The 27,209-nt window shown below is 44.5% G+C and overlaps 1 protein-coding gene across 3 annotated transcripts in view; it reads left to right on the top strand.

The window, feature by feature from the left end:
- Positions 1-27,209, top strand: part of LOC120905096 — a 188,564-nt gene that overhangs the window by 26,211 nt on the left and 135,144 nt on the right. For all 3 annotated transcript variants that reach the window (XM_040315797.1, XM_040315795.1, XM_040315796.1), the window contains exon 3: positions 15,014-16,548. The gene's annotated coding sequence lies outside the window, so the exon portion shown is untranslated. The remainder of the gene's footprint in view (positions 1-15,013; positions 16,549-27,209) is intronic.

Below are 27,209 nucleotides of genomic sequence, written 5' to 3'. Positions count from 1 at the left end.
ATATGTCCAGCAAAATGCAGAACCAAGCTCGAGCGAACCGGTGGCCCCACCCAGGAAGATGGATGACGCTTTCGTGACTGACGAGCTGGCCAAAAACAAAAAAAAAAGACAACGAGCTGGATGATGACTACCGGCTGGCCGGCCGGCTCTTTGCGTTTCGTCCATGCTGCTGGATGCTGGTTGGGGCCGCCCGGGCCCGCCCGCTCGTCAAACCGCGGAACAAGTTATGCAGTGAGCGCATTAAGCTAAAGTTTGCATAATTTTACGATCCATCTTAGATAATTGGATTAACGGTGAATTATTCATTAAAGCCCAGTTACAAACGGTAGCGAACCGAATGCGGGTCGAGTGCCAGCTGTCTCCCCACTCGAACCACCCCTCGGTTCCCACTTTCTGTCGCATTTTGAGACGTGATTCTGATTCAAGAGCCCGCCGTACTGTCAAATACGCGGGGTGGTTCTTTTTACAGCGAGCGTCATTAAAAATGCTCCCCGCGTCCGGTGGCAACGTGGAGGTTATTCTTTCGTGTTTGGAGAGAGATTTTTTTTGTAAATAATTTGAACTTGACTGTCGCTATGAATTTGACGCGAATGGCGAGATCTTTGACTAAAGTGGTTCGTATTTGAAATGTGCATCATTTTAGTAATTGAAACAGTTGATATAAAAATGACATCAAATGTAGATTTTTGTGATGAGTTTCTTGTTTTTTATAAAAAAAAATCTATTAAAAAGAGAAGAAAATATTACAAATATTTAAAAGCAACGAAGTAAAATTTTCATTGAGCTGTACATTGAGGGCTCTTCTGGCGTTCCACAGGGTAGCAATCTTGGACCGCTACTCTTCTCACTTTTCTTTAACGACGTCACTTCGGCTGTTGATGATTCGGAATGTTTACTGTATGCCGGCGATCTTAAGCTTCTTCGTCCAATCCGTGTAACGACTGATGCTCTCTCTCTACAGAGATCGGTGTACTGTTTTGCTAACTGGCGCGTTAAGGTCGTTTTCAATTTCCGTCGATAAGTGTGTGTGTGTATCTTGTTCCATCGTTCTGTCTGTCCACTAACACATAATTACGAAATATAAGGAACTCTATTGCAGCGTAGCAACACTTTTAGGGACTTGAGAGTCACCCTAGACAGTAAATTAAATTCCCATATATTTGATACAAAATATAATTAATTGTATTCAATTCAAGCGTTACTGTAGCAAAATAGACAAACTGAGAACGCATAGCAACTTAACGCTTAAAGCGCAGCGTAGGTAAAGATCGACCAACGCACCCGTTCCTTGGCTAGAACAGTTGAAACTTTCCAGAACCTTTGTAAAAACACTAAAAGCGCAGCATGGGCACAAATAGACAGACACCTCACTCCGATACAATGTATAAATTGCACCTCATATCAATAATCTTTAATTAGGACAAAAACACATTCCAAAACCAAATGTACGAAACCCATTGAGTATAAATAAAACCAATTCCGACCGTGGCAAGTCAGATTCGTTCGGACTGTCAGGATAGGATAGGATATACCCATTCAACATCTATCGACTTCTCATTTAAAGAGTTTAGTTATATCCCTCTACCCAAGGTAAGGCTTCTAATCTCCAACGTTTCCGGTAAGGGAAACCTCCTAAAGGTTTCTATGATCGCCTGGACGATCAAGTGTCGAAAAGTCCGCTTCGAACAAAGTATTATTCTACCTCGATACATGTCAGCGAAACACTGACCTACCGCGACGATACTCGAGGTACAGTTCGCATTACAATACTATACAATACAATTAAGGTACACAACTTCACACACTACTGATGTCTGGTGGCCCTACTGGTGTTGTTCTTTAAGACCTTTTTTTCTAACTGCATGCTTCATGTTTCATCGTTCTAAAATGAACCGCTTGTACAATTTACTGAAATTTAATTGGATTCAATCTCCATGCTAAAATGCTGCAATTGTACAGAGCAAAAAAAAAGCGAACGATAGAGCGCAGCAAAAACTGAGGACATAAAAAATGCAAGCACAATTTCAATACCAACCCGCTCCTAAACGAACTCGCCAATTAAACCCCGTTGGCCTTTTGGAAAAGAACGACTGACAGTGAGCGATAATTCAATTTAATGGTACGTTTGGCAGGGAGGGTGCAGCAGCCCCACAAAATCCCCACCCTACCGTGCCAATCGAATCGTATAAATTAGAAATGTCCAATAAATTACTCACACAGGCTGACGGAAAGGTTTGCTACACCACGCGTTGCATTTGTGCCCGTGCCGCGGCAGGTGCGAGAAAGAACGGGCTGGGTGGAGAAAGCTGAATGCCGTGGCGCCGTTTTTATTTCATGCAACGTGCCACAAATTTAATAGATTAATGATGGAAAACGTATCAAACGTACACCCCCCCCCCCTCCCGCTTGTTGTCGATCAATCAATCATTGAGATAAAAATAAAACTGATTGCCAAAGCGGGAAAGGGAGGAGGTTTGCAAGCATTGACATGCTCGCTTCCCTGTGCCATCTTATTCGCTTTGGTGAGAAGGTGTTTTCCCTCCTTTCGTTTTTTTTTTATTGCACTGTTTGTGCGATTTTTCCCCGTTTTCAAAAACTCTAACATTATGGAGCGCTGACATTTCCATAGATAGTGGAGAAAACTTTCACCTACCCCAAACGGGACCGGTGGTGGACCGAGCTGACGCCGATTGTATTGTGGCGATAGCGTCAAAATACCGCCTTCACTTTAGCCACCGCAGGCGCTGCAGTTGCGAAAGCGTTCCCGTTTGGTCGTGGGTTAAGCAAAACACCATTTACCGATTTTATTTTTCGCTTAGCAAGCGAACTGTAAAGGGCAGACTAGAAACGTCGCCCATCGCATACATGGGGGCATGTGTGCATCGTAAAACGAACCCAAAAGTTGGTGCTGAAATCATGCCATTGTTTTCGTATGCAAAGTTGGGTGCAGCGAGCATAAGAACGTTAGAAAATAAACTCCAATTGCACACCTGGTGTAGCTGGGCATTTCTTGGGCCACCCAATAGTAGCAGAAGTCCGCGAGCTGGGTCGGTATTTGTGAACGGTTCTGTGCCGTATGCGGTAATTGCGTTGTGCACCGTTCTTCATGCACCGAAACTGCAAAGTCAACAGCGGGTGCGATAAACGGTTCGTATTTTGACTCTATCGAGATGTTGGAAGGGTAAATTGCGAAAAAGGAAAGGAAAAATTTCGGTTTATCATCCAATTTCTATCGCGTGGGTTAATAGTCGGATGTCTAGATGCTATTGATTAGAGTCGAAGCGTGACAAATTGGCGGCAAATGAGAAAAAAAGGTGGAGAGCCAATTTCCCGACTATGAGCTAGAAGTTTGTGTGAAAGTAACAAGACATTAAAGAGACCTTTATTCTTCATTCATTCATGTTAGACCTATGTTTTATCAAAACTTTATTTATTCAAAAGAACTTGTGGCGTCATAGTTCTTGTTGATATTGTAAAGGATTTGGTCCTTACGCTTCATGATGATTACGAATTGTCTAACAATTACTTGGCGGAGCACTCGTTTTATTTTCAAAACTTTTCAAACTTATCGTATAAAACATCCAATTGATTGCATAGCAAAGCATGAGTTTGGAAGATTAAACACATAGCAATCAATTGCGGTCGATTACTTTGCAGTTACAAATTGCCGTTTTAGTACATCCAATTATACATGATTCCCTAGAATGTGCCGTATCGTTTGCATTTGTAATGCAGCCTTGCGGATATGACCCGATTTTGTCGCTGCGATCGTTGTTATTGATTCTTACTGCCGTTCGATGGGATGGTTACGCAAAGCAGCGAGTGGCGAACGAAATCGTCCGGCGCTTGCTTTGTGTGGTACATGGCGACAGGAGGACAAGAACGTACAACTTGAGAATGCAACTGATCGATGGTTGTTGAACCGAATGCATAGCCGATCGATAATCCAGTTCGATAAGCAATTGCGTAATGGTGTAGAAATCTAACAGTAAATAACATTACTTTTCACTTATATGTGCTTTATTTTTGCAAGCATTTCTGCTGACATTCGCTAAAAGTATCTAATCATTTTAAGCTTTGCGCGGATGAAAAATGCAAGATTGCAAAACTACCGATCAATCTTGCCCGAACGCAATCTTCCCCACACGGATTCCGATATCCTCGCACGCCAAGTACCACAGCTCACGGAGCGGTACTTTCCGCAATTCTTCCGCAATTTCAGTAATGGTCAGTAAGAATGCAAATGTCTGGCGCAGAATTGCAAGCAAAAGCAAAAAGTACAAAAAATGACCCAAAAGAGATGCTCTTTCATTTGCATAATGGAAGTCCCATGAATTAAGTTTCACCAAGCAGCGGTAAGAAACTCCATCTGCTTGCTTTCCATCCAACCGAGGGACCGCAGCTGCTCGAAGCAATTCGCAAAAAAGCGCCAGGGGAATGCAGAAAATCCTTTACCGCTTATGATTGATGATTGCAGCGTTATTTATTGGGGTAATTTTAATATTCCCTCCAAAAAGGGATGGCCGATGGCAAACAGGGATGCAGTGGAGGATGGCCGCGTCGCTCATCATCATTGCAATTAATTCTGAAATGTGCATTTTATCCGTACCCTTGTGGAGCTTATCTTTGAGTTTATGCCGAATCCAATAAGGATAAGTACGGGTCCTGCTTCACAAGGCAGCAACAATAATCGAGTGCTTTGAGATGGAATAAGCCCTGTATTTACATTGATCATCTGTTGTGTAAAGGCAAAACGGCAATGTAGCAGTTTCGCTAACTCGCTGCTCAGCATGTACAGGCAAACCGTCCATAAGCGCCTTAGCGCCACACAGTGATGCATCGTGCTGGAGATGGAAAACTGTGCTACACAGACGAGCAACTCCTTCAACTTCGGACAATCGTGCTGAGCGACCAACGATAATCAGCTAAAAACCATAACCTCAAACCCGCGCCTGAAATTATATTTCAATCGAATGATGAAAAAGCCGGACGGACAATAACGATGCGATGGCACGAGACGCTGCTACCACGGGGTTTGTACGCATGATGTGGAAAATATTGTGAAAACAAAGGAGCAACGCTGCCTTGGCAATGCATTTCGAAAGAATATGATCTGTTGCATCATCTAGCTGTGTAACGCAATCCAAACAAATGTTTAAAAATTGAGGCGAGGGTAAAGAGTGTTTTTGAGAAACTATGGATAAAGCTGATACTTTTTACTTTTTAACTAATGAAAGATATAGGGTCCCAACGATTTATTCATTAGTTCCCATAATTTTTTGGGCTCGTCCTACGATTTATTCATCGTATCCTATAGATTTTTGTTACGTTCTCACAATTTATTTGTATATTCTGGGAAACGCCCAAAAACATGGGAAGCAACCAAACATTTTTGAGAAGCAACCAAGAAACCTTGAGAAACACTGTAACATATTTATTTAAAATATAATTATCAGCTTATACTTGATTACAAGAGGACGATAAACAAACACAAAGCAACACATTAAATTGCACGTCGTTCAAAATACACCTCTGTTATTTTGATGACCAAGAAACAAGTCGACGATGTTCCTTGAAACATAAAATGAGAGAAATCAAATTTAAAATAATAATTAAATGTTCCATCAAGCAACCGAACTCGAAACGATCCCTCATTTTGTCCGCATATTAAACAGTCCATCCTTCGAGAATCGATCAGACGAAAGGTTCTCGAAGCAATGTTGATGAATGTTGCTTTTTCTATGTTGCTGCTCCGTTTCATACCATTTCAACAAACGCCCACGGGTCGAGTGACAGTTTCACTGTTTGTTCACTCTTTATCTTCGCGAGCGGTGTGATGAGGGTTGACAAGCCCCGGACAGCAACGTCAGTGCAGGTGGTGGTGCTCGTGGTGCTGATGGTGCTGTTGGCTCTAAGTGATCCTTCTCCAAAATCGGACCAGTCATCCTAAATACACATACCTACACAAACACACACATACGGAGGTCGTCCAAAGACACACTCTGCACACACACACCTGCAATCATTTCCATTCACGTGTGCACGCACACAACCCTCCTACCCTACCCTGTCAGCGTTTGGGCGCGTGGGACGTCCTTCGGCTTGGATGGATGCTTGAAACACAACGAGGAACAAATTGTTCCTTTTGTTCACGAACCTATACCAAAGTCAAAGTTGCTCCTAGAATTCAACGCCGGCCAGAAAATTGGTACGCAGGGGGTGCTTATCTAGTAAAGCTTCTCCCGTTTTTTTAATGCCAAAAGTTTTGAAACATCTTGCTCGCTCTTCCCGTTGCATGTCCTTGCTCATTTTACTGCCACACAGCTTTTAACCTCCTTCAATCTTTTTTTTTTGTATCCTGTCTAGCGATGGAACAAGTTTTCGGTTCTAGCCACCCCTTTACCAACGTCGGAACAGGGTGGATGGCCATTTGGGATGTGTACCTTGATGGGAGCTCGGCGCTTGCTAGCTAGAATATTGTTGAGCTTTCGCCCATGCTCACTGTCAGATTTGAGAAGAAGTTTCTGTCGCTTTGTCGTTAGAGAGGATTGTTATCGGTAAGGGATTCTGTACGTTTTTATATTTTGTTTTCTTTCTTTCTTTTTTGCCGGTCAGTTTTCGATGTTTTCCTAGGCAGCCGTAGGAATATGGTTTGTTGGGGAATACGAAATCCCGTGCAGGCAATAAAGGGGCCGAGGGTCGGTTAGCATTTCCGAAAGAAAATGCCATGATTTCTACACTCATTCTCGTGGCTAGTTGTGGTACGACCGCCACTGCACTGGGACACTCGAGCGCCAAACGGTTGGCTATGGAAATTGTGCCAGCTCTCTAGCGTTGTGTAATTGAATTTAAATGTTATCGTACACTGCGCCACACTCTGGGCTGCTTCTGGGAATGTGGGACGGTTTCGAGGAAAAGATTGTAATTATTTATAGTACACAAGCTAGATGAACTATGTTCGTGTGACACGTCCGCTAACCGTCAGAAGAAGCAAACACAAAAAAAAAACAATTATAATTACAAAGACATCGTCATAACCGGTGTAAAGGATGGTATCGTCAAAGTATAAGCACCGTTAGCAAAACAAACAACCTAAGCAAATAGTAATTTAACATCAATCAATGCTTTCCAAGTCCTATTTCGCATGTTCCGGTGCAAATGGGGCACAATCTCCGCGCGCTAACAACGACCAACGTCAGTACGAGCCAGCACCACCAATCTGGCACCATTCGTGTGAGTTGGCTTGAGTGCTAGTGCAGTGGTGCATATGTGGGTGTTGGAAGAATTTGTAATTAAATTTTTGCGCTGTTTAAACCGACTACCACAGCGAGCGCGCGCGCGCGCCCGGGACCGCTGCCGGCAAGGGGCTTTACTGGAGTATGCCGGAATGTTTCATAATTTGTTTTGGTGGCCAAAGATCCTTAACGAGGGGTGGCATTTGCTGGGAAAAACCTCCGGTGCTTATCGGGTGCTAGCTGAACGAGTTTCGTCTAGCTGTGGGAACCGGGAGCAGTCGTTCTGTTGGCTAGCCGCAGGAGCTGCTGGTGGGGGCGAATAATATGAGGAAAGAAATTAAACGAAGCTTGGCAGCTTTCCGTGTGTTTTGTTGATGGTGCTGTTGCTGCTGGTACTGCTGCTGCTGCTGCTACTACTAAGCGTAGACATCACAATTATTTATGTAATTTATTTTGCGCTTTCATCTGAGGATTATTTTTAGTGTAATATTCCTGGCAATGTGCAATTCATTTTCATTGAAACATCAGTCTCTTTGAAATAATAACAGATTGGGCATTACACACATCGCAGCAAATTGCCCGGGATTTTGGTTTTTATTTTGGTTAACCACACCTCAAAAACCAAGTTAAACCTCCCCAATTCCGACCGAAAAAACCACGCAACCACCTTGGGCCCTTTTTTCACTTCAAAGCTAAAACCACCCGACACCCGACGTTGATGGTCGGCAATAACAGCAAATGCCCGCTGGCTGTGGGTTGAGTGTGTGTGTGTGTGTAACTAAAGAACAAATTTAACCGCAGTCGGTTATGGGGGTTGTACACGTTTTAGCTGTGCTTTGTGCACACTTTACCTCGATGGCCAACATTACGCAGACGACCTTTTGTATGAAAAAAAAAGAACGCAATCCATTGTTGATAAAAATTTACCGTTTGAGGTATGAATTCATGGAAGGTGTGTTATTTTTAAAACTCTCTTTAACAGTAAAAGGATTTCTTTCTTTATTCTGGTAGCACGGTATTGCGTCAAACCTACATGCGTCACATAATGTTTGTTTGCCAACAATAATGTACGAATAGGTGCATAACTTTCGCTGCATTTAAGCGAATGTATGCGCTTTTATTATTGCACGGAAGTTTCCATTACGACCGGCAATAGAGCGCAAATGGAAGTTATTTAAAAGCCAACCAGTATACCAATTATATTTCCCATCTAGATTACGATGAAACGTGCTTAAAGGTACCGTTTGCGTTTGGGAACAGCGCAGAAAACTGGAGTAGCGATGGCACACACTGCACTGAAATGGTGATAGAATGCAATTCCCGACCTGGCAGGAATGCTCACTTACATGGTGGATTGAAATAATAATGCGCTTTGCGTTGTTTCGTGCACCTGGTCGTCGTTCCTTTGCAAGGTGCAGATGTGAGTAATTATTGTTGCAGTTCACTCTTGGGTGCAATACTAGGGTTTTTCATAATATGTTTCGTGTTTTGAATTAACTTATTCACTGCACATCTGACAGTTATAACGCTCTCCCGGTACTACCTGAAAGGATAACACAGATTTATGAGCTAAATTGTCTAGATGTCTGTCTGTATGAGGTAGGAGTGAAATTAACTACAGAATGAGAAGTGTTTTTTCAACCTTCTTTTCTTTCCTTGCCTTACTTTCTAGGATTACTTTTGAGCTTGATTATCTCCGAAGATTGATTACAGTGGACTACTATTAACAAGTTTTTTTATGACGCGAACGCTCTGTTCTGCTGTGCAAATTCTCCTTCTTACGAATGTGAATGCATTCACAGCTGCATCCTACATACCATTTATGTAGTCTTGGCCTTTTTGTTTTGCACTCGGCACCGTGGTTACATTTATAATTCATTGATTGGCCGTTATACAGGCTTTTGCTAATAAAATTAAAGAGCTAAAAGATAAATTATTCGACTTTTGAATGATATTTTCATTACAAATTTGATTTAAAAAAAAGCTCCCATAAATCACATGTAAGGGTTAAACTAGTTACAAAAGCGTTCACTATATTCTGCTTCGGAGTATTTGACAATAAATAAAAAATATAAATTATAGGGTTTTCTAGGAGTTCTCATAGCCGTGGGACACTAAATTGACTCCTTCTTCCGCGAAATGAACCAATTGTAATGGGAATTGGACCCTATAGCATTCTTGTTGGACAAATCATGTAGGAATTTCCAAGAAGCCTGACCAAAAAGGATGCCATAGAATCCAATTTCGATCATATGTAGTTCACTTCCCATGTGATAGAGTCAAGGAAGTGTCCTACTAGCACTATAGTGTTTTTCCGCTAATATTCTTTCACGTTGCCTAGCTACTTTGCATGTTAGAACCAAAAGAAGGAACTACATTTCAATTTTACGAAATAATAGAGTAGGAGTGCTTCTATGGCGTGTTTGACCGTGAGCATTGCTCAACATTGTAATTTACGATTTTATTCGGTGCGCTTTTTGAGCCTTTATGAATGCACGAACATCACTGTGGCAGTGGAGTACACGCTTTAAAGACTGTGCCAAATATGCTTATTAAATTTGGTAGACATTTGCATACATTCGCTGACCGTATCATCTTGTGTTATGATTCATTATTTTTGTCTTTTAAAGAGTAAAAATCTATTTTATTGAAAAAAAAAAATACATTTACGTATAATAAAGCGACGCATGAAAAGTGCTCACGCACGAACCGCATACCCTCTGCTGATGTGTTGAATTATAGATGAAAAAAAGCTTCCAAAAATCACTCTCCCACACCCTCCAGTTAACCCCTTTTCATGGGCTTAAAGCATGCCGCATCATCAGAAACCAGCACCAGCAATGTACCACAGGATGTATCGCTGTTAATGCTGCGACGGAATTCATTCACTCCCCCTAGTAGCGAGTGAAGTAACCCGTGTAACACACCGCCAGCACACACGCGACACGTACCGTGATTTACAATCATTCACCTCATTGGCCTGCGCCGAAAATCTGGTTTGCTGTGGGGCGGGCGGTCGACGGGGAGGAGGATGTAGCCGCAGAAAGCATGCATAAGTTATGGCCCCGTTACCGGTACGCCACCTCATTCAACATAATCACGGCCGATTCTTGTTGCCGGCGAGTGAGAGTGAGACAGAACACTTGTGGGCGAAGTAAAAAAAAAAGGAAGGAACGTGCACACACATACAGAGAATGAAAGGACCCCTGCTGTACTCATTTACGAAAAAATGGGCATTACATCCATTTGCGGTTGTAGTTGGTGGTTGGTGGCGGCAGAGCTTAATGCCAACGTTGTATGCCCCTGGTCCTGGCTTGGGTGAGCCATAAGCTGAACAGCTGAAGGAGCACATAGAAACATCGTTACACATTGGCATGGCATGCCGATACACTTTCCGATTGGCCAATTCGGACCGGCTTAGATTCCCATCACGTACGTTCTAATCAACGGCTAAAGCCACTGTCAGATGTTAGAGGTCGCGTTTGTGTGTGTTTTTTTTCTTCTTCAGTTTGTGGTGTAAACTTTCAACGCTACCGTTGCAAAAATCGCAACACGAGCCTGCGGTTGGCTTTTGTGCGTGTGTTTCTGTGAGTATGTGTGTGTGTGTCTCGTTCCGTCTTCTTGGGCTACAAGGCCTGGCTGCGTTCACGAAGGCCTTGCGTGGTCCAAATCATGATTCAAGCTCAACGAACCAATAAAAATTCATGTATTCCTTTGCGTTTCTTGACGTTTCCTATGCCCTCTTTCAAGCTTGTAGAAACCACGCTTGGCGCGGGAACACAGAAGGGACAGTGCCCCTCCACCCAAACGGTAGAGAATTACTGGGAGGGTTTTACAAAGTTTTGCTGGCCTTGAACCGTATCGATAGAAATTGAAGGCCTTTAAGGCGCTTTCATGCTGTCCCGACACACCTTTTGCACGCTCGCCATTCGACTCCCCACACCTCCAACCCTGTTCAATCCATCATATTTGAGCCACGTAAACGTCACTGAAATGACTGAAAGTTTCAATTTTCTCAGAAAACTTTACCGTTTCGAGTGCAGTCGTGGACGCACACGCGTGCAGTGCGAAATCAACTCGCAAAAGCTTGAAAACGAACGAGTCGAGACGAGACTACGATCCCAGTCGAGCACCCCTTTTCCGCAACTTACTGAGTGCGCGATACATTGAAGAAAGGATGAAAAAAGAACGACGATTCATATCCAAAAGCACACCATACCGAAAGGGCTAGAGAACCGCGGCAAGGGTGAAAATAAATAGAACCAAAAGTTGAAAAGATTGGCATGGACGCCGGTGTGTCGAGGCGTGGAAAGTTAACAATTTCACAGCACCGAGCGCAAATGGAGTGAACATTCATAACCTCGTGCCGTTCTGATTATTTGTGGTGTGTGCGTGTGGCTGTGTGTTTGAATGTATGCTGTCGATTTTGCCCGTTTTTTTTCTTCTTATTTTTGAGCGATGAAGCGACGAACGTAGAATCAATCCGCTTGTCCAGCGCTGGTGTAAATGTGAATGTGTGTGTGCCCTCCGGTGTTGTTGTTTTATGCGTGGGTATTGTTTACAATTTTCCACTCCACTCGTATCTAAATCACTACTGTCACGGTCTCACTGGGCTGAACACAACCAGCACACACCACAGCTCTTATCGCATTCGCACAATGATTTTCCACAGCGCCAACAAAAACACAGCTCGTAATTAATTGTGCGCTATTTCTGTTTTTGTTTATGTTTGTGTATGCTTGCAAGGAAAAATAAACTACCCATTGGGATGGCACCACCAGCAGAGTGCCGGGTTAAAAGTTTGTTCAGAACGATTATGGCAAACAGCAGCAACAAAACGCTATGTTGATTTCACTACAGGTATCCGATTTGTTCGACCGGAAAAGCCGGAGTGCATCGGATAGCTTTTGCCATTACTGTAAGCTTATCGAGCGATCGTCAACCTTCGCACCCAGGCCTTCGGTGCACCACTCTCTACACGATAAACCTCTCTCCCTCTATCCGTATCCTTATGGTGGTGGTTGGCTCATCCAGATAAGGCTCGCATGAAAACATGAGATTGCTGTTTACGGGTGGTGGCCCTCACAATGTTTGTGTATGCAAAATTAGTATTCCATTTCCTTCGCACTTCACTTGCCCCCTACGCTACGCTTTCATTCGACCCGAGCACACACAAACACTATCGGGGCAGTAAATCGGAATGTTTGGTGCCTGGAAAGTGCGTGAAACACCCGACGACCGGAAGTCCATTTTCACTCCATTAGATAACGGCAGTTCGGGCGGGCAGGCGGGCCCATTGCTTTTGGGGCTCTCGATATTGAAGGATCCGGGCGATCCGGTACGGTTGGGATTGCATTTAATCCGAGCCTTTGCAGAGCCTTTCCTTTCTTCTCCCATTTCGCTGTAGAGAGTGCGTTAATGCTTTACAGTGTGCGTGATGCCGTTTGAAGCATGGAGATGAAAAGTGAAGATAAATGGCAAATGGAACAATGAAGGTACGGGCCAGCTGCTGGCGTTTGCATTGCAAGGGAAAGGTTATAAGAACATGAAAGCGATGTGTTTGGAAAGCTTTCCGGTATACAGTGTGCTGGGTTGCTGAAGGCACATCGTTGCTGGTTGTGATTAATGGAATTTAATTAATTTAAAACTCTCTAAAGTTACATGTTTATGTTCTTTTTAACTTTTTATTTGTGTTTCTAGGTGGTGTAAAAAAAAGTTTTAGAATATCACATTGCACCATAAGTCCCATTTTATCTCATTTTTCCGATCAAAGCCCATACTCGCACTAAGTTTATGTTGCCTCTAAGCTTGCTCTATTTCAACAATTAACTGGATAGTTTCAACCGAGAATGCATGAAGGGAGAAGAGAGAATAAGGTATAAGGCTATCTAAGAGAGCATAAGGTATAAGGTATAAGCCTAAATATACAGGAAGCAAAGCAAATGTGCTGAGGACAAAATCAATTAACACATGATGTATTTAAAATACGGCCAAGGCCGTCATAATGTTGATGTACAATAAACATAAATAACTGGAAAGCTTATCCGACGTTTGAGTTGGTGTATTTGTATGATAAGTCCACCATGGCGATGTCGATAGCTTATTCATTGCACACAATTAAAATCCAGCATTGAAACCCGATGAAAAATCATTTGGCTACCCTAGTATGTTATTTTATTAAAAATGAAAATAGATAAAAACAAAAAGGTATGGCATACTAAAATCCCTTATTTGTGAATATTTGAAACACATCGAGTATCACTCGCTATAGTTTACATTATTGACCATCAATAAGCTGTTAAAAAATTTTTATCAATGTATTTTCATTCCAAAAATTTTCATTGTGTATGTTGGATTTTGGATTAACATTAATATTTCGAAGATGAATTCAAATAGGAAAACACGTAGGAATTAGAAGGAACTAAACCATAGGATATAGATAAAACTGCCTAACTAATTTGGACTTCATGAAATGAACTGCTCGAACTAAACGAATGAACTTTGTAATGAATTATGTATTGAACTATGGGACAAACGAATACACAGTTGCAAACAGACCGGCGATTAAGGTGCAGTCTTCTCATTTTCATCAAATTTATACTAAGCTAATATCACAGTCCAGCACTTTAGTGAATATATTTCACAGTGTATTTAAAATATACGTTTAATATGCTACAATCAAAAATTTATTAAAATTATTTTTGATTTTATGGTTTTTTATTTCGCACCTGTTTTTTACCAATATTCGAGCATAATTGAAAAATATTATTAAAGTACTGTTGCATCTGAAAAATAAATATTAATGCAATTTGATTAATAAAAATTTAAATGTTATGTTCTTGAAAGGTGCAAAACAGGCTATTTTAATACTCTTAACTAAAAAAAATCTTCATCGGGATGGTAATTCCAAAATTATTGAAAACAAAACATGGTGGAGTTATTTTAATTTCGCGCAGTGTAGGAATCAATGGTTACAATGGTTTGCTTAATTGTCTTATATGTATTATCTTACGTATAATTTGTTATGTAGTTTAAATTACACTTTCAACCATCATAAATATGTGTTACAAGCAACAAAATTCTGCTGATGAAACGAGAGAATCAAAAATTGTAAGGTGTAACGTTCATTAAAGCAGCGAAATTGTAAGCTTCAAACTTTTATTAAAAACATCAACACCAATTCTTCTTGTTATCCTCAGAGTTGTAAGATATAATTATCGTCAGATTTTAAAGATTTCTTTAACTAAAGGAAGTTTTGATTCCGCTTAAACACCATTTTGAAGTTTCCTAGTCTAAATTACTAAGCAAAAATGATGACATTAAGTCACAACAAAACCCTTCGCGGTCAAAAAAAAAACGGAAGTATCCTCCCCCAAAACCCATTACACACCCCATTCCCGAGTGTGATGTCACGTGTAGAGCGCTCGAGCTAATTTTCTAGCCCACGGTTCAAAACTTTCCCCTCCGCACAGAAAACCAGCATCGGCCCCTCCTGCCCCCACTCAGCCATGCGAAAACTTTGCTTTTTGCGAGTTTGGCCACCACACAAAGTGCCACTAAATTTAATGGATTGATGCTAAAACTTTCCACAAAAAACGGCACATTAGTTATGGGCGCCGCCGTAATGTTGATCGATATTTGCTACGTGTTTGTCGGGGGAAGCGATGCTCTGATGGTGGTGGTTCATTGTTTAGCCATCTATCGTACCCTGTTACTAATGCTTGTTCTCCGTTTCTTTTCTTCTCCCACACTCTCACACACTCCAACGCAAACTATAGTTTTCTACAGTCGGTGCAAAAACGTGCCGTACATCACGTGGAGGGAAAGTTTCGCAAAGCAGTTGCTTCTTTCCGCACGGCATTCCCAGCCCCATCAGCACAAGTGCTAGGACGTGAAACAATCGACACATACGTACGCAGCCTGAAGTGTGGAGCAAACTAAAGCGCACAAGTGTGACGTGGCGTTGCAAAAAAGCTGCTAATAAATCAATGTAAGAAATCACAAAAAAAGAAACGAAAATACGTGGCGAAACGTAGTGTGAAAAGGTGAGCAGCTTTTCGACCGATGCTCGTAAAGTGAGTGTCATAATTGATAAATATTAAACGAAATATCGCCATAAAGTGTCACAGCTTGCAAACAGTGAAGGGGAGGGATAGTGCAAACAGTGTCCATAAGAATGAAAAATGGTTTAAAACCTAGCTAATTGTTCAACAATCCTAAGTAATTAAGCAACCAAATATTGTCACCATGTGTCACAGTGTAGTGCGCCAGCCAGCTGGCCGTTCGATTCAATGCGCAACCTCAATCGGGCGCTTACCAATGAGGCGTTAAACGAAATCTTTCCCTTTTACACACAACGCCGCCTGACGCGTCCAAGCAAACAGCGGTGGCAGCTTGGGAAAATTAGTGCCCAGTCAGTGTGAAATAAGCTGACAGTGAGAATCAGCCCAACAGCGAAGGCGAATGATGTGAAACAAAGAAACCGAGGGAATACAGCGTGTACGTGTGTGTGTTTGTGTGGTGGTCAAGCAGAGGAAAGCAAAGGTATCGGGAGAAAATTAATGATGTTCGGCGGTGAAAAACAAAAGCAGTGATTTTGTGGATTTAAGTGATGTAAGTGGCCGGAAAGTGATCGGCAGAAGAAAAAAAGCGCAAGCAAACAACAGTGCGTGGTCGGTGCGTTCTGCCGCTTGTACGTAGCAATGTAAAGCGTGTGTCGTATGTGAGGTTGATCGTGTTTTTCCCCCTCGAGGGTCGCAGTTGTGATTGCTTCTCATTCAATTGTGTGTGAGTGTGTGTGTGTGAAAGTGTAAGCGTTGGCAGTGTGCATACAAAAAAAATCTGAAATCTGATTGAGTATTGATCACATGACAATGGAATAAATCGTATCTGCCAAACGAAGTGAAGTGGATTTGAAGTCAGTGAAAGAGAGAAAGAGCGTAACAAAAAACCAACAAGCCACTCAGGCACAGTTCAGATAGTTGATCCTACCCACACCATCTCGTTTCCGTGGTGAGCAGCTCACTGTGCTTTTTATTATGTGCTCTAGAGTGTGTGCGCGCGTTTACGTGTCTCCATATACGACAGATCAATTGCGTTAACAGTGCAAAAAGTTTGTTTTGTGCCAACTACCAACTGAGGATAGCAACAGAGCAACAACACTAAAAGAGAAACGAAACAATTTCTAGACCCAAACAGGCTTCTAGACCGCTCCTGCAGCCGTTGCCATCCTACCCTGAAGCAGTGTCGCAAATCTAACCAGCTTGCCCGTCAGCCAACGCCAGTGCCTGCACAATCCGGACCCCCCTAACAGGTGAGATCATTTATGTACTTTTACTCCATCCCATTCCAATCTCATTTCCCTCACTCGAGAACGCGTGTGTTTTTCTTGTTGCTCTGCCTCTGAAGCCGGGATAGTAATAAAAAAAAGAGCCTTGCGAAACAAAAACAATACTGAAGCCACTGGAGTCGACAAAATGGTTCTCTAAACAAGCGTGCACTAAAAAGCCAAAAAAACCGTAAAATTGCCGAAAAAGACACCGACCACTAGAGAAAGAGTTTTTTTAACCACTGCTTTGGCAAACAAAAACATACCAAGAAACCGGGCACACACTCAGCCGTGTCGGAGGTGTCGGTGTGCTTGTGTGTTTGTGAAAATGACCCCCGCAGGGTGCTTTTGCACGTCAAGTTTGCGTTGCCACTCGGGCGGAAAAAAGGATACACAGCAACGTGGCGCGTGGATCCTTTCATTTGGTCGTCCCGCGCCGGTCCGATTCTGAACTCGGCACGACGTGGAAACTCTCCCGACAGTTGGGAATAATAATCTGACCCCCTCCTGACCCTGAGGCCCCGCACAGTCTTTCGGCTTATTTCACCTGAAGGCCTAACGTATCTTCACACCTCACCAATAGGGGTTTTTTGGAGTAAATGGGCGGTGTTTTGTTTTGTTTTGTTTTTCTCTCTTGCGCCCTCCAAGAGAACGTCTAAAGAGATCCAAACTGGCTTCAGATTGGCAAACGGTTTCCAAACACTGGGCCACACTTGGCCAACCTTTGCACCGACTGAAAGTGTGCGTGTGTCGAGATTGCATCAATGGGCGGAGGAAGGAGAAGGAAAGAAATACCACACATAGCCTGGCTTTAGAGAACACACGCGTCTCGAGTCGTGGGACGATAAGAGGATAATGATATGGCGCCATAAAAATTAAGCTCTATTGACTCTTCGGCAACAACACCAGACCATGTCGTAGTCTTTTGTCTGTGTATGTACCCATAGGCCTGGTATGGATTTGAACGTCCGAAAATTGAGCACTGTTATTGTTTCCGTCTGCTTGCGGGGTGTGTTGGGATATAGGTAAAAAAGCAACCAAGACACCAAGATGCTTTACACCTGATAGCTTCATTCGGATGATGTTGTCACCTGTCGGATAAAGACAACCTCAGGGCTCAGTGCACCAGTACGTCTCGTGTTTGCTGTCGGGAACGTAAGAACAAACACCGTCCTAGCGAGGGATGATCGTGTTTGTGTTGAATGGCATTTCTCTTATCCGATAAAGTAACTTCACAGGTAATAAGACATTCTGTACATTGGCACATTCGAATCGAAATCGTTTGAAAAAGATTTCACCACAACCATTGCGGGATTTTGTGGGACTTTTAAGACAAACAAATGGCTGCCTGTGGAGCAATAATTGTCCATTCCAAATCGACAACAAATGGTTATGGTCAGTTGGTGTACCTTCATGAGCAGTAGCTGCTCGTCGGATACTCAATGAAGATGCAATGAAATAACAAGGCTTGCAATGACCACCATGACTTGTAAAATGTGTTATCATTCGGTATCACAAAGTAGATTACACATTGATTGTCGTTGAATAAGCTAAAAATGTAACACTAATTGCATACATTTGAGCGTACATTCATTATCGGTCAATTCCCTGAATGAAATAAAAACACTTATTGATGTTCAATCTGCTAAAACGTAGCAGAAATTTAGTAAAAACTGTATCATAAGCGTTATTCAACCGTTTGCGTTCATTACTGCTAACTGGAACGAGTCCATAAATAATGAAAACCATTTACGATTGGTAGGGATTAAGCATGTTCCGGTTGCTGATGCTGCCGCCCTACGGCTCGCTATAAATATACATGCATCATTATCTAATTCACTAACAAACTAATAATAATGTTTATTCCACTCAGCCCAGGCGGATGCACCTGCTACTAATGATTGTATCACCGGATGGTGGCAGCGATGGTCTCCATGAATGGGATGAATTCTCAAGTGGTTGCTTGGTTAGCATTATTGGCTGCCCCGAAACCAGAACCACAGACCGCGCGCGCGCGCCCGCTGGGGGACCCTACGATCGATACCGATTCCGCTCGATCCCGATTTATGATCCAACCGTGGCGACTGAATATCGTATAAATCATTTATTTATTAGCTTCTGCACGCTCCCGCTGTGCGTGGCCCTGTACCCGATCCGATCAGCCTTATCGTCTTACTAATCACACCGACCGACTGTGTGCTGAACGTTCACGAGCTATTTTCCTGATGCGAGAGGACATTTGTTCGGGAACGGCTGGGGAAGACCGTGCCCGTGTAACACATCCGTAAAGCGTTGGTATCTTCCCTGCGCCTGTTGGCTGCCACGATTCCGGGCCCCCGGACAACCCATCCCTTTCGAGAATGTTTGTCGATTAAAGGCACTGCTGCGATTAGAGTAATGGTACAGAAAGTCTCGTAATTTGATCCGCTCCCGAGCTTTCCTCCCCCGGCGGGCTCCCTTTCAGGGGTCGAGATGTCGGGTCGGGAGCGCACCACAGCGACTACAGCAACTACACTCAGCTCATCCACAAATCAATCCGTTTGCTTGTAGTCGGGCCGTGTTTTACGCCCGACCGGTTGGCGAAATGGCAAAATGGGGAATGCTGTGCCTCATTCCGTCTGTGTGGGACTTCAGGATATTTGTTTGGATTCCGGAAAAAGGCGATTGCTTGCTCTTGGTGTGGTGGTACACAACAGTGAACAGCTTCATCACAATATCCCGGTACGATAAATCAACCCCCGGCGGGTTCCTCAACCTTCACAAAAACCACCTTTCGAAGAAGTACAACGGCTCGGATGCCACATCTGCAATAAACCCGTTGATGCATCGCAGGCCCCGCTGCAAGTCTTGCAGCGCACACGAAGCGCCCTGCGGGCTGCTTTCTTGTTGTCGGGCCGCCGCTTTACTCAATGATGCAAACTGCCCGCACAGCAGTCAGCGTTGGTTTGTGTTCATCTTGGGCTCCGTGTGCTGTGCCATTGCTACATTGCACCATCAACACATCGGGGCAAAGGAATGCTGTACCAACTGTGGTGTGCTAGAATTTTCCTCCCAAAAGCCGCAGAAAGCCGTTGCCGAGCAGCCTCTGGCAGGATGGACGGTGGTGAACTACACACAGATCGATTGGTTGGTTGAATCCGACAACAACTGCAGATTGTTGATGGGGTTGAGAGGAGTTCGTACCCATCGGGCTGGCGCTCCAACTGCCGTACGTATCGCTGGTAACATGGCCCTCAAGGCTTTTGCCCGTAACCCGCACTCTGATGGACCTAACGTACCGAACTCCTCCCCGCCGTGCCGGGGCAGTCGTACACCGAAGGCCAAACACCGGTGCCGAGTGGTAGCGTTTTCTGCCTCACTTGATTAGTATTGATTTTTGATGTCTTCTGATGGTGATAAAAGATGACCATGGGTTTTCCAGCTGTCAACCGAACGCATCCACATCGCCAGCTGTCTAGGCATATAATCACACACAGGAACCCAGACTATGGGGATAGGGTAGAAGAGGACGTAGAGTCGACAATCAAACGGGTTTAATTAAATTGCTGCCCCTACGTACGTACCAGTCCAGCACATGGGGAAGATAGACACACACACGGGGGAATATGAGTGGGTGACAACACCGTATGCCCGGCACGCTGGCAGACTTCCGCGCCCGTGCGCCCCAGGGGACAGTAATCGATTTAATTTATTTATGTCACAAAAGGTGACGATTATTTGACGACAATGCGTTGCCAGAGCCAGGTGGCCGGACAGGTTGCCTGGGTTGAAGGCTTTCATCGACTGGGGCGGGAGTTGAGAATGTGCAAAGCCGGACACTGCAGGATGATGCTTGTGCTTGAATGATGGGCAGAGAAATGGTACATCTCGTATGCCGTCGCCTCCAGTGGAAAGTCCAAGGATCAATTTGCATCAGTCGTAACGTTCGCTTTGTGTAACGTACAATCAATAATTGAGATAGCGGTAATTAGTGACACTACCAGGCCCTGGATATGGATATTAAAATTGATTGCTTTTCTGATGTGCACCCTGCAGCGACTGTGTGTTACATCCAGCCAGCCAGCCCTGCCAGTTTGCTGCTAAACACTCTCTGCACTGTTTGTTGCTGACTTTTAGCTTTAGCCCGTATCACGCACACGGCCACCACAGCATACCACCTGTTGGACAACTTGTCGGCAAACCCGGGAAGCGTTTTATTGTTGTCAGTGTCAAAGCGGCTGTCGGTGCCAAAATTGCCCCCAAAACGCAAGCCCTCTCACGAGCACTGAAAACGCCTGTGTTGTGTATATAGGTGTGTGTGTCTGAAGTGTCTACCTTCTCTTGATCAAGGAATGTTGTGCAGACATGACTTCAAAGCAAAACAAACCACCCCGAGGGCAGAAAGTCGACAAACAATTCGCTGTTCCACTGTTCAGAACTGGAACTGATTTTGTGGAGAAGGAGTGGAAGGTCTGGCTGGGATTTGGTTGGGTCCTAAAAGTGGAAACCACCGCTCCTTGCGTACAAACAGTCCGCCCCCGGTTCCTTGAACACATCCACGCCACCCGTCGTGACTTCAAAGTGCGAAACGAGACGAGAAAAACACACACATTTTACACCGGCGTCCGGTCTGGTCCGACTTGCAACATAAAATTAAGCCATAAAGAAGGCAATATTTGGACGGCCATAAAACCCGGGGACGATTCGTAACGGAGGAGGAGTAGGAGGGGGGTTTTTCACCCTTCGTGTAGGGTGGATTGGAATGGATTTGAAAGCATGATTGGGCTCTCGTGCCTACGTGTGCCGTCGTCCCGTCTGCTGGCTGCTCCTAGTAGCCTTCCAACGCCGATGAAGAGCTTTCGTTGCTAGTTGGTCTATTTTTTTTTTTGTGGGATCTCTGGCCTTTTTTTCACCCAAAATAGGTCACTCGATATAATATAGGTGCCCTGTGAGTGTGTTAGACAACAACGACCACAACGCGGTACGAGTGGGAAAGGTAAAAGACATGGCAAGGCGAATCGAAAGGCGATAGAAACAACAACAAAAACACACAACACGGGACACACTACTATCGTGGTGATATGGTCGCTGAAACTAGCCGTCTAATTTCTCACCATTTTTTCCACAACACACGTCGTCGTCCAGGCACAACCGAGCGGTGCCTAATAACACACCATTGGATAGGACGCTCCGTTCCGAAATGACCTTTGCCGGACCACTAACGGGCGAATATAAAAAAAAACCCGCCGTTCGCAAAACCCGATCGATTGATAAGTCCAAGCAGCAGCGCTCCATGCTGACAGGACGGGGATGGGGAAAACAAATTATAACGACCACCGAGCGAGACATTTTCACACCGATCCAACCTCGGCAGTACGGGGGCGTTTTTCGCCGGGAGGAAGGCATGGTGAGGCGAAAAAGTTCCGAAATAAATTGGTGATAAACAGCTTCTGGACAGCTGGTTACTACGCCCGGTTGCGACTAGCTTGGCCCCAGCCAAACCGAAAATGCCAAGAAATGGCTACTTTTGGCTAGTTTTGGGGGCAAAAAGTGTTCTTCCCCCCACCCCGTTTTGCTTCAGTTTCAGTTCGGTTCTTGCCGACTCCGTGACTCGAGCAACATCATCTTGGCCACCTTGAGCAGACCCGTAGTGGTCACATTTATAGCCACCGCCGTAAAAGTTGTGTAACGAGCCTTTGTGTGGGTGTGTCTGTCACCTGTTTCACACATAGACACATCCAGCACACACACTCAAACCCTACGGCCGGCTGCAGCGAGACTCCCGGAGAGCACTCAGCGACGGTGTTGCACTGCAGATGCATTTTATTGTTCGCTGTGTGGCAAAATTTACTGTAGCCCGTAGCTGGACGTGACTGACGAGCCAAGAGTGCCGTACGGTGGCGGTGTTTGCCTTTTGTGCAATAAATTGCATTACAATTTGTAGTCATGGTGAGTTTTGTGTGTCACGGTCCTAGCTCCCATGCAGTAATGGGTTTTATACACATATAAAATAGCATCATGCCTTGACCCTTAGTGTGTCTAAAATAAACTCGAAATTCGGTACAATTGTGCCATTTAAGAAGCGTCCGGGAACCTTTTTGGGTGGAATTTGTCTAATTTGTTCTCTTCCTAATGATCTGAATTTGTCATGAAATGATGATAGACTCCCAAAAATGATGCAATCTCTGTTATACAGCAAAGCAAGCTGTGAGGGAAATTTTATTATTTTTACATGACAGTAAAAAGCATATTAGTCGAATGAAACCACTCAACTACGCCCAGAATAATGGCCTTAATTTCCGACAAACCTAATGAAAGCATTCCTGTTGCAGGGGGACATTTTTCAGCGAAGCCAAGCAGTACTTGCCGCCCGGCCGTTCCATTATAAGGCTCATTCCCTAGAAATTCCAATGAAAATTACATTTTTGCCTCTCGTGCTAGCCCGCAGACCAAAAAAAAACCCCACACCAGCAAACAACCCGTGCCCGTGTTATCTAATGAAATTCCAAACCGCACACACACACACACACACAAACAATGCTACACCAGGCCGTGTCTCCCCATCGCTACGGATGCTGGCATGAGTTGATTGTTGATGGGTGCGCGCCCGTGGGCACTAACACACTGACATTGAGAGCACATTTATTTATTGACTTTTCCATCAATGTCATCACCGGCAGCCTCTTCGGCGGCTTCGAGCCACGCGAGTATTTATGTGAGAGCAATTTGTTGCTACGCAACAACACAGCACACAGACACACACACGCTCGCGTCTCTTTTGTGCGATATCTTAATTAGTTTTTGCGCCTGCCCGAACGCTCAAGTGTGGCGAACAGTAGCAGCAGCAGCAGCAGCAGCAGAAACAACAACGGGTTTTGCTAGATTGGCGGAGGGAAAATTTAATTTTCTTCTCGTGCAGCATGATAAATCGCATACGCATCATACACGCGCGAATTCAATATCCGTGCCGCACGAGCACGGGCAAGACGAGTCCATACATTCAATTAGCAGCAGTTTGCTGGTGGCAATATGCGTTACGGTCGGTCGATCCGTGCGCGTTGCATGCTGCAGTTTGGCGAGCACGATTTTCTAACCGAGGCAGCACACGCATGATCTACACACGCGCTCATGGTGACGCGCTCGGTGAATAATTGAAAGCACCCGGCAGCGCACCAACACTGTTCAACGAGCCTGTCAACGCATCCGCAGACACTTGACGCTCCGGTTTCGGATGATGGACAACCTGCGTGCGAGTGATGAAGTGAGCTTCAAACGCACTTCAAACGACAGGACAGGATGGTTCGATTTGGTCAGGTTCCGATTGGAAATTGAATGGCTCGTTCCTGAGTGTGAGATTTGAGGATAGTTCATACTTGCCAGGGAAAAAATGCTGCCGCATCGCCATCGGGTATGCGTACTGACTGCCGTTTGTTCACTGAGCAAATGCTCCTTACTCCCTTCAGTAGTGGAATTCAGATGCGAAATGTGCAGTAAACGCAAACAGTGAAACCTGCAAAGGAAGTGCCGAAAGCAAGCCCAATCGACACTGATATCCGTTCGATTAACCTTGAGGTCCGGCGAGTGCTTCCCCGGAAGAAGGGATATTGAGTGCCACACCAAAACGGAAGTCAAGATGATTCGCCTAATCTGATACGGCTTTCGAGTGAACAATCGTTTACTGTGAAACCAGTGCGTCTAGTGGGGCGTGAAGGAGGAGAGCTGCTCGACGAGCTCAGAAATACATCACGGCTGTGCGCGGTGGCTAGATTTCACTATCACTGCATTTGCAATGGCCAGATTTGGGACGCCCTCCGGCCACGTTCGAGCTATTCGTTTCAACCCGTGTGTGTATCTGCGTACTTCCAAAAAGTTCAAATTGAACGATTTTAAACATTCGCTTGCGATCGAACGAAGCACGGACTGCATCAAAAGCGCACCCGTGTTCGCGGAATTTCTCGAACGACTGGCTCAAAATTAGATTATTCGCGGGTGAGTGCGGGTCCCCGCGGGAAGGAAGCTTTGCAGCCTTCTCCGCAGATGCTCCGTTTGCTAAATCGACAGCAGAATATACACCCAAAACTTTTCGGATATTGATATCGCGAAACGTGAGACGAGTTTTAAGCAAGCGTTCGATCGATGCTTGATGTATGTCTGTGTCTGTGCGGTGAAGCGTATGATGGAGTAGCAGTATCTTTGAATAAGTTGCGCTGCTTGAAGGAGCTATCGTGCGGTCTGGTATGACGGAACACTTTCAGCTGTGTGTGGCACGCTGCCGCACGTTCTGCGCTCTAAACTAATGAACAAACAATTAACTAATGATGCTGCGATGTTTGTTCTATGAGCTGCTCCGGCAAGTGAGAGTTACATTTCCACTTACCGGTACCGCTCGGATAGGAGAAAGTTGAGAGCAATTGTGTCAACAGTTTCAACAGCATTGTTTGCTAAGAAAGAATCGCCACATAGCGTTAGACAGTCTTTTTGAGTTTTTTTCCTACATAATCTTCAGACAAATATTTTAATTATACAATAAACTAAATCAATCAATCAATTAAATAAATCCTATTCCAGAGAAGGAGACAATTAAACCATTCGGAAAAAAAACAGATAAATAAAACTATACTATAGGATAAAAATGAATATTTTGGCACTCATGACGTATTATGCTGCAATATCTTTAAGTAAGGTTTTTCATGGAAATTCAGAATAAATTAGAGATTTTGTCTACCACTACAACACACTGTGACCAAACTTACAGGAACGACTTTCTTTGCAATGTCTCAACATGGATGTTATTTCACCTCATCCTGTTTTGCCGCTTGTTCCTTTCTGTAAATTAATGTCACACTTACTAAGCAATCTCGTCAGCTCGTATGAACAGTTTTTAGTTCAAATGTCAATTTCGACAGCACCAATCACCGATTTCTCATTTCACGCTTCAAAACTGCTGCTGTTCCACACTTGTTCGGGAGCGTTCCAGGAATCCATTAGCTTTCGATACACCCGGTACAGAGCCCCACAACCCTCCTCCGCAGCCAGTGCGATAACAAGTTGGAATGTGAGCAGTGAAAAGTAAAAGACTTTACGCATCAGGACATTTTCAATCTTGCCTTTTCCCACGCTCGGCTGCCAAAGTGCTTCCGTGCGGGAGGAGGCTGGAAGACGGGTAAGCCTACGACGCTCGCGCAAAGCAAGCAGGGGATGGGTTTGGATTATGCAGTCAGCAGACGAACTGCTGGTGACGATCCAACCGGAAGACGAGCAGACGTTTCCCGTCCCCAACCAGCAACACGCATACTATACATACGCACACACAGACCCAACACAAGGCTTGGGTTAATATTTGGACCAAGCAACATCGTCATCCGGACGTGGATACACGGCCGCATCAGTCAGGCATTAAGTACACGAACACATGGGGTCGATGTTTATGAGAACAGGAACATCGTTGTAGCGCGTTGAGTGCTGTGTGAGGCTTCCCCAATATCTACGATTGGCAACATTTACAGCTTGTACAGCTTTGGCACGATGTGTACAGCTCTTGCTCTCTTACCAAACCGCAATCGATAAACCGAACCGGCGTACCAGCCAGTGTTGTCCTTTGCTGGTGAGCCCCCACCGGAAAAGGTAAAACGATTACAACGGGATCAACCCACCCCAAAAGCATAAACAGCAGCGGGCAGACGATCGTTGATCGGAGCATCTGTGACCCTTTTACCTGCCAACACAACTCGTGCTTCGATGGTGTTCCACACCAGGCGCATGTAGTACACGAGCTAAGCCGAGCTTGCGATGCTGGAAAAGCTCGGGAGAAGGTCCACAAAGAGTGGTGTTGCACTGGGAATCATTAGATTAGTGTCTGAGGCCGGTTGGTGCTGGGAACTGTAGCAACATTACGAAAATATTGTCAACCGTAATGCGTTGCCCCGCGTTTGCGTTTTGGTGCTCCTAATATCGTTCCATCATCATAATCATCCTACACGATGAGCATCATCATCGAAAAGGGGCTTTGCGCGTGCGAGACTGCTGGTGTAGTGGTGGGAAACCTCCAATTAGGCCAGAAGCGGGGATATGGAACGATGCACAGCTGTATTGGTGACACATACAGCGAAGGGCGCAGCACACTTACGTTCGATTGCTTGTTTTAGTTGATGGGTTACCCCCATTGAAGAGATGACGGGGAGATATACTTTTTTTCCCGATAGGAAAGATTAAAGCACAAATTCATTATCGATACAATGACTCATGCGTTTCCAAGGCTACCGTGCCCGTCCGTGACATGCACAGGCACGCTGTCGTGAGCATGAAGCAGTCAATCGATGCTTGATTTATTTGCACGTGTCACTGGGCGGGCTTTGATTTAGACATTGTGAGCGATGAAAGCTTCCCGCGGACAACCCACCCATGGATGTGGGGTGCAATTGTTCCACCTCCGTGGGCAAATTAATTACATTGTCAACAGTCGCGAATGCGTATAAATTTGATCAAAGGATAGTGGGATGGTACTGATAATGAGGCATGGGATTTTTATGCATACAGGATCAACCACATTTTGTGCTGAGGTGGAGATTGTTTAGAAACGCGGTTGGATGTTGTTTAATACCCGTGATGCATTACAAATTATAGCCTTTGCTGTCATTCACCGTATCAGTGTTACATGAGCGTAAATT

This window comes from Anopheles arabiensis, chromosome 3 (assembly GCF_016920715.1).
Source record: "Anopheles arabiensis isolate DONGOLA chromosome 3, AaraD3, whole genome shotgun sequence".
NCBI classification, from domain to species: domain Eukaryota; kingdom Metazoa; phylum Arthropoda; class Insecta; order Diptera; family Culicidae; genus Anopheles; species Anopheles arabiensis.
This window is presented reverse-complemented; position numbering and strand designations above follow the sequence as displayed.